At 39.6% G+C, this 8,225-nt stretch overlaps 1 pseudogene; it reads right to left on the bottom strand.

Annotated features, from left to right (window-relative positions):
• Positions 1–2,678: 2,678 nt before the first annotated feature.
• On the bottom strand, positions 2,679–3,798 carry LOC102820060 (annotated as a pseudogene).
• Between the last annotated feature and the right edge of the window lie 4,427 nt (positions 3,799–8,225).

The following is an 8,225-nucleotide window of genomic DNA, read 5'->3' as shown; positions in this document are numbered from 1 at the left end:
GTCAGGGGCCATTGTGGATGCTCATATGCAAATTCAGGTTGAAGCTAAAGTAAGTATTTTGCGAGCCAAAAGATGAACTTGAATATATTCACATGAATAACATGTGGATATATATCCACAAGAACAACAGTTTGATGCATTAGACACTAAGGACTGAAGGTCAAAGGCGTTGTGGAATTATATCAGGAATATCCTACATGAGAACACAAAAGGTCATTAAAATGTCAGCAAAGAAAGAAAAGACCAAAAATGATATAAGAAGAACTTGCTCTTGAATGTAGAGATGCTAAAGCTACTGGAAGAGCTGGACAGAAAATTTCAAAGGGCAGCTCCAGTAGACAAAGTCAAGTATGATGATGAAATGTGTTAACACCTGGGCTTAGAAAACCAAAAAGAAAGAACATGTTCAGTATTTCTCAAGCTGAAAGAAGAAGAAGAAGAAGAAAAAAAAAAAAAATTAAGCTTCAAGCTGAAATATTGAAAGTTTCTATGTCAATTCTTACCATCTTGTTTTTCCCCATGATTTCAATACAGCTTGGAAATCTTTCTTCAGGACCTTTGTTTCTTGATCATATGCTACCTCCTGAAGTAGTTGAGTATGAACCAATTCTTTCTTGTACAATGACTCTTTGTATTCCTTACTCCAGTACCTTGCCCATATAATCCTTCAATATTGCAATTTGATGCTTGGATTGTTTACAGTTCTTTAAAGCTTTAAAAATGTGTGTTCTTCACTTCTGGTTTTCAGAGTCTAGGTCTTTGCACATTTCATTATAAAAACTTTACTTTGTTTTTTAAACTACGCTTTGAAATCTTTCTTTCAGCTCTTTTACATCATCATTTCTTCCTTTTGTTCGAGCTAATCTATGCTGAAGAGGAAGCTTCAGAGTATCTTCTGACATCCATTACAATCATTTCTTTCCTTCCTGTTTTAAAAATAATCCTTTCTTTCTTCATGTAAGATGTTCTTGATATCATCCCATAACTCATTTGGTTGTTTCCAATGTGTCAAATCTGTTCTTGAGATGATCTCTAAATCCAAGTGGAACAGACTCAAGGTGATAGTTTGGCTTTTGTGGTTTTGTTTTTAATTGTTTTGCATTTCAACTTGAATTTGTATATGAGCAATTATTGTTCTATTCCACAGTGGGTCCCTGGCCTGATTCTGATTCATAATATTAAGCTTCTTTTTCTTTACACGGATGTTGTTAATTTGATTCTTGCATATTCCATTCAGTGATGTTCATATTTATAATCTCCCTTTATGTTGTTGACAAAAGTATTTGCAATGAATAAGTTATTGAACTTGAAAAATTGTATCCTGCAATATCTGGTTCATTTTTATCATCAAAATTGTGTTTTTCAACTGCAGATACTTGTTTATTTACAACTTCTGCATTCCAATCAGTAATTATCAAAACATCTTGATTGCATGTTTGATCAATTTCAGATAGAAGCATTGGGGAGAATTCTTCAATTTCATAATCACTAGCATTGGGGTGTGGTGTGTAAATTTGAATAATAGTGATATTAACTGGTCTTTGTAGGCATATGGATATTATCCTATCACTGACAGCATAGTACTTCAAGATACATCTTGAAATTTTCTTTTGACAATGAATGTGACACCATTTTTCTTCAGTTTGACATTCCTGTTATAGTAAGTCATATTGCCCATTTTGAATCTGACAATCAAATTGTTTACTATGCTGGGAATGACAAATTGAAGAGGAATGGTGTTGCATTCATCATCAAAAAGAACATATAAAGAGCAGTCATGTGTGATAGGTTAATATCCATCTGCCTACAAGGAATACCAGTTAATACCACTATTTTTCAAATTTATGCACCAACCACCAAAAGCCAGTGAAGATGAAATTGAAGAATTTTACCAACTTCTTCAGTCTGAAACTGATCAAACATGCAAACATGATGTGTGGATCATTACTGGTAATTGGAATGCAAAGGTTAGGGACAAAGAGGAAGGATCAGTAGTTGGAAAATATGGCCTTGGTAATAAAACTATGCTGGAGATCTCATGATAGAATTTTGCAACAACAATGAATTCTTCATTGCAATCATTTATTTTAAATAGCATAAAAGATGACTATACACATGGACATCACCAGAAATCAAATTGACTACATCTTTGGAAAAAGACTCTAAAAATGTCCCATATCATCAATGAAAACAAGGCCGGGGGAAGACTGGAACAAACCGTTAATTGCTCATATACAAATTCAGGCTGAAGCTGAAGAAAATGAAAACAAGTCAACAAGAGCCAAAATATGACTTAGAATATATCCCACCTGCATTTAGAGATCATCTGAAGAACAGATTTGATGTATTAGACACTAAAGACCAAGACCAGAAGAGTTGTGGTCTTTTCTTTTCTTGGTTTCCCCCATCCACTCCCGGCCTATTGTGTTTTTATTTTGTTCATCTGCTGCTGTTTACATTCTGGGAGGTAAGGAGGAGCCCCCTCCCTCCCTCCCCACCCCCCAGCACAGAGGGGAGAGGGGCCAGGGAGTGGGCACCTCCTCCCCTCCCACCCCTGCTCTACCCCACCCCACCCCACCCTATTGCACCCCTCTCCGCCCAGGGGCTGTGTATTATTGTGAGCGAATAAACAGAGAGATGTTAATGGTCCGTGTCCAGTTCAGTCATCCAACCTGGGGTCAGAGCAGCGGGGTGAGGGCATGTAGAGTATGAGTGGCCAGACTCTGTAGCCCATGGGTGAGGCTCTGAGGGGACAGCAGTAATAGCAGAGCCACCAGCCGCCACCCCACGTCCTGCCCAGACACCAGGTAGCAAGCTCTGGGCATGAGCGCCTGTTGGGCCTTGTCCTCTGCCTTCTTTTCCTGTGACCCTGGCTCTGGTGGGAAGTGTGTGGAGGTGACCAGGGTGTAGAAGGAGCCGAAGAGGCGCCACCACCGCCGCCGTTGCTCCGCGGAAGGTTCACGTCCCCAGAGGGCTCCACGGTCACCAGACACGGTGGAGGAGCAGCAGCCCAAGGATGTCTGCATGCAGAGGAAAGCCAGCCGGCAGGGCTAGGGGGCCAGTGGCAAACAGGCCCAAAGCAACTCCAGTAGAGGCTGCCACCAACGCTCTAGGAGCTATGGGTACAGCTGGCTGAGTGGCGGTCGCTGCCCACAGAGCAGATACAGCTCCAGGTCTGGCAGCAGCATCAGGGTCAGGAGACTGTGTGGGACCATGGGGTTCCCCTGCGGAAGGTATACTGGGTAGTCTAGAGCAGTCTGCGGCGGCAAAGATCCCAGCAGCCAGTGTAACAGCACTGCCTCGGGCATACCTAGTCGCCACCAGCCCTCCGTGGCCACCATCACACGGCCCGACACCACCAGGCTGACAAAGGCCGTCGGTGGCCTCAGAGAAGTCAGACAGAGCTTCCTGTGGGAGGTACCCCTCCGGAGGAACCATGGGTGAGGTCACCCATGAGCTCAGAGTCCCCCAGGAAGCTGTCAATGAGGCGTTAACTGACCCTCAATTCCTTCTTTAGTCTATGTTGCGAGTATTGGTCAGTTCTTCAAGTCCTACTATGGCCCCAAACACCATCTGGAGTAGTCTTTCCAATCTCAGCTCCTAGCTGCTCTCCTCAGATGATATAACTATGAGGGTGATGCCGTCATGAAAGCTTTTCTACACCACGGTCGTGTTCTCGGTCCTCACAGAGCTCAGCTGCACCTCCAGATTCTGCCCGAACATGTGAACTCCATTGAGGAAGCCTATGACGGAGAACAGGAGAGTTAGGGGTTTTATTCGGGAAATTAACAGGTTACAATCCAGGGTCATCAAGAACATCATACAGGAAGAAAGCAAAAGGCCATTAAGAAGACAAGAAAGAAGGACAAGACAAAAATGGGAATCAGAAGAGACTCTGAAGCTTGCTCTCCAGCGTAGAGATGATAAGGTAAATGGAAGAAGTGAGGAAGCCTAAGAGCTGGGCAGAAAATTTCAGCTGTCAGCTTGAGAAAGAAAAATCAATGAAATGTGCAAAGACCTAGAGTTAGCAAACCAAAAGGAAAGAACACACTCAGCATTTCTCAAGCTGAGGGAAATGAAGAAAAAATTCAGACCTCGACTTGTGGTATTGAAGGATTCTATGGGCAAAATATTAAGTGATGAAGAAAGCATCAAAAGACGATGGATGGGATACATAGAGTCATTGTACCAAACAGAAATGGTTGATGTTCAACCATTTCTAGAGGTAGCATGTAATCAAAAGTCAATGATACTGAAGGAAGAAGTCCAAGGCACATTGAAGTCATTGGCAAAGAGCAAGGCACTGGGAATTGATGAAATACAAATTGAAATCCTTCAATAAAGTGAAGTAGCACTAGCGGCAATCACTCATCTATACCAAAAAATTTGAAAGACTGCTACCTAGCCAACTGATTGGAAAAGATCTGTATTTGTGCCAATTCCAAAGAGAGGCAACCCAATGGAATGTGGAAATCATCAGACAATATCATTGATATCCCATTCAAATAAAGTTTTACTAAAGGTAATTCATTGACAGAGAACTTTCAGAACTTTCAGTGGTTCAAGCTGGTTTCAGAAGAGGACATGGAATGAGGGATATGATTGCTGACATCCGATACATTTTGTGAAAGCAGAGAATGCCAGAATGATGTTTACTTGTGGTTTATTGACTATGCAAAGGCTTTCTATTGTGTGGATCATGTGAAGCTGGACAACATTGTGAAGTATGAGTATTGCAGAACATTTAACTGTGCTCATGAGGAACCTGTACATAGACTACGAGGTAGTTGTTCAAACAGAACTAGGGAACACCAAACGGTTTAAAAATCAGTAAAGGTGTGAGCTAGGGTTGTATTATTTCACCATACTTATTCAATCTGTATGCTGAACAAGTAATCAGAGAAACTGGATTATATTAAGAAAAACATGGCATCAGGATTGGAGGAAGTCTCATTAATAACCTGTGATATGCGAATAATACAGCCTTGCTTGCTGAAAGCCAAGAGAATTTAAAAATACTTAGTGATTTAAAATAGTTGGTACTTTCAATATTCTAACACGAGGAAATTGCAAGAGAAAAATGACTAAATATGTTTCTTCATTTCATTGTTTTAGTAACTCTTTAACATTGTTGATCTATTCTAAAGGCTTGGTTTGTTTTAAAATTTGAATGAAATTGGCCCCTTTAAAATTCATGCAGCAAAATAAAGCTCATTCACCCAGAAGCAGTGATGCAGAGTGAGTGCAATGGGAATGACTACCAGGAAGTGCAATGAAATTACATTGAATCCTTTTAAAGATAATTCGGATCTACTTGACACAATTAGGGGAGGAGTGAAAGGAAGTAGAGGCTTAGAAATCCTATCAGTAAGATAAGTGGTTTAACCAAAGATCAATTAAGAGGCAGTGCTCAGAAGGAGTGTCAGGGAATAGACTAATAGATAGAATAAAGCTATGAAAATCACCAGAAAAAAGCAATAAGTTGGCAAAGATAAGCAGGCTATTGTTTAGAAAAGTAAATAGTTACACAAATGAAAGAACATATAACTGAAATACAGAATTCATTAAAAGCAACATTCTTTTTTCTCACTTGTTGCATCTTTTAATGAATTAGGAGAGAGTCAGACATTCTCCTGGAAAGAGAATGAGTGAATCTTGGGAGTGGATGAAGGAAAGGAGGGACACACATACGTAGTTTGAAGAAATTGTTTGACATACTATTCAGAAACATAAAATGTTGTATATAAAGTCCTATAAAGCACTGTGGACAAGGAAAAATTACAAGCACATTGGTAAGTGTTCCTTTGTCTTATAATGTCCTCTAATTCCAAACCACCTTTTCTTTTCCTTATTAATTTCAACAAAGAGTTGAGTTACTTTTACCACTTACTGTAAGGAGACCTGGTGTGGCGTTGTGGGTTAATGGGCTGGACTGCAAAGTCGGTTTGAACCACAAGGTTGGTGGTTCAAGCTAACCCCCTCTCCTCGGAAACCCTATAGAGGGTCGCTATGGGCCAGAATATACTCAATGACAATTAACAACTTACTGCAAAGGAGCTCTGGTAGGGTAGTGGTTATAAGTTGGGCTGCTAACCTCAAGATCATCAGTTTGAAACTACCAGTCATTCTGCAGAAGAAAGATGAGGCTTTTTGCTCCTTTAGAGATTTATAGCCTATGCAGGGTCGTTATGAGTTGAAACCAACTTCATGGCACATAACCACCACCACCACTATAAAATTTGGTCTCACAATGGTCACTCCTTTATTTTTAAAAAAGCATTCCCTATCTTATATTCCCAAACCCCTATCACATCTCCATATAACATTCACTGTAAAATGTTTAACAAATGTTTTTATTTGTACCTGCTCTTCCAAAATGTGTATTCTTGTTTTATTAATATATATCTCATACCTATATCAAGACATAGAACATTATACCACCCTGATGTAGTTATTAGGTGTCATCAAGTTAGTCCTGACTCATAGCGACCTCATGCACACCAGAATGAAACACTGCCCAGATCTGCTCAATCCTCACAATTATTACGTTTCAGCTAATTGTTGCTGCCTCTGTGTCACTACAACTTGTTGGGGGTCTTTCTCTTTTTAGCTGACCCTCCACTTTTCGGAGCATAATGTCCTTTTCCAGGACTGACTATTCCTGATAGTATGTCCAAACTACGAGAGATGAAGTCTTGCCATCTTCATTTCTCAAGGACAATCTGGTTGTATTTCTTCCAAGACATTTGTGTGTTCTTCCAGTAGACCTTGGTACTTTCAATATTCTTCTCCAATACCATAATTCAAATGCATCAATTTTTCTACAGTTTCCTTTTTCATTGTCAAATTTTCACATGCATATGAGGAAATCATATGCATTATCACCCAAGAAAGTTAAGTTGTGCCTGTTTTATTTAACCTCATTTCATTTAAACTGTTCCCCAAATCAACTACTGTTGATTGGTGTTATTGTAAGTCAGTTCTGACCCATAGCAACCCTTTATAGGGTTTCTGAAGATTGGCTGGTGAGCTTGAACAGCCAACCTTGTGGTTCAAACTGACTTAGCAGTCCAGTGCATTAATCTACAGTGCCACACCAGAATTCCACTGTTGATTAGAATTAATTAAGTAGTTGTGTTTTGTAACATTTTGCATTATAATAGCAAAATATGAGAGTTATCTTTACACCACATTCTTTTCAACATTTGTATTATCAGTTCTTTAAATTTTAGATATCCAGACAGTGTAAAGTGGTACTTTATTGTCTCAACTTAACATTGTTGTTGTTAAGTGCCATCAAGTCAGTTCTGACCCATAGCGACCCACTTTAGGGGTTTCCAAGAAGCATCTTGTGAGTTTGAACCACCAACCTTGTGGATCAAACAGACTTTGCAGTCCTGTGCATTAACCCACAGTGCCACACCACAACTCCAACCTCACATTAGAACATCTGAAATGTATATATATATATATAACTATTTTAATGTATTTGTCTGCTAAGTTTAGCATCTCTACCAGTTCTAGTCAACTGATTAATTTTATATGAGCATTTTTTTCTGTCTTTCTTATGTTTAATGATCTTTAAATAGATGCCACACACTGTAAAATCTATCTTGTTGGCAGCTTGATATTTTGTATTCAGATAAATGCTCTTCCACTACTCTTCTGTCAGTTCGTCATACTTCAGTGGCTTATGTGAAGCTATGTTGCTGGAAACTATGCCACTGGTATTTTAAATACCAGCAAGTTGACCTACGGTAGATAGGTTACAGCAGACCTTCCCGGCTAAGAAAGAAAGGCAGACCATTTCTACATGGTTAGCCACTGAAAACCTTATGAATAGCAATGGTACATTGTTAGATATAATACTAGAAGATGAGTCCCTCAGGAGGGAAGGCACTCAAGCTAAGAGTGAATTAGAGCATCCACCTGAACATAGAATTGACCTTAGTGACATGAATGGGGCAAAGTTTTTGGAACTTGCATTCAAAATTTCTTTAAAAATACCTGCAAACAGCCATTAATAATCAGAGCATGAATGTACAAAATATGAATCTAGGGAATAGGAAGTCATTAAAAGTGAAAGGAAGCACATAAAGGTCTACATCCTAGGCATTAGTAAGCTAAAAAGGATTGGCATTGGGCATTTTAAATGAAACAACCATGCTTTACTCTGCTGGGAATGAAAAACTGAAGCGAAGTGGTATCACATTCATCATCAGAAA

The sequence above is a fragment of the Chrysochloris asiatica genome, unplaced genomic scaffold (assembly GCF_000296735.1).
Source record: "Chrysochloris asiatica unplaced genomic scaffold, ChrAsi1.0 scaffold00011, whole genome shotgun sequence".
NCBI classification, from domain to species: domain Eukaryota; kingdom Metazoa; phylum Chordata; class Mammalia; order Afrosoricida; family Chrysochloridae; genus Chrysochloris; species Chrysochloris asiatica.
Note: the sequence above shows the minus strand (reverse complement) of the source record. Positions and strands in the feature narration are given on the sequence as shown.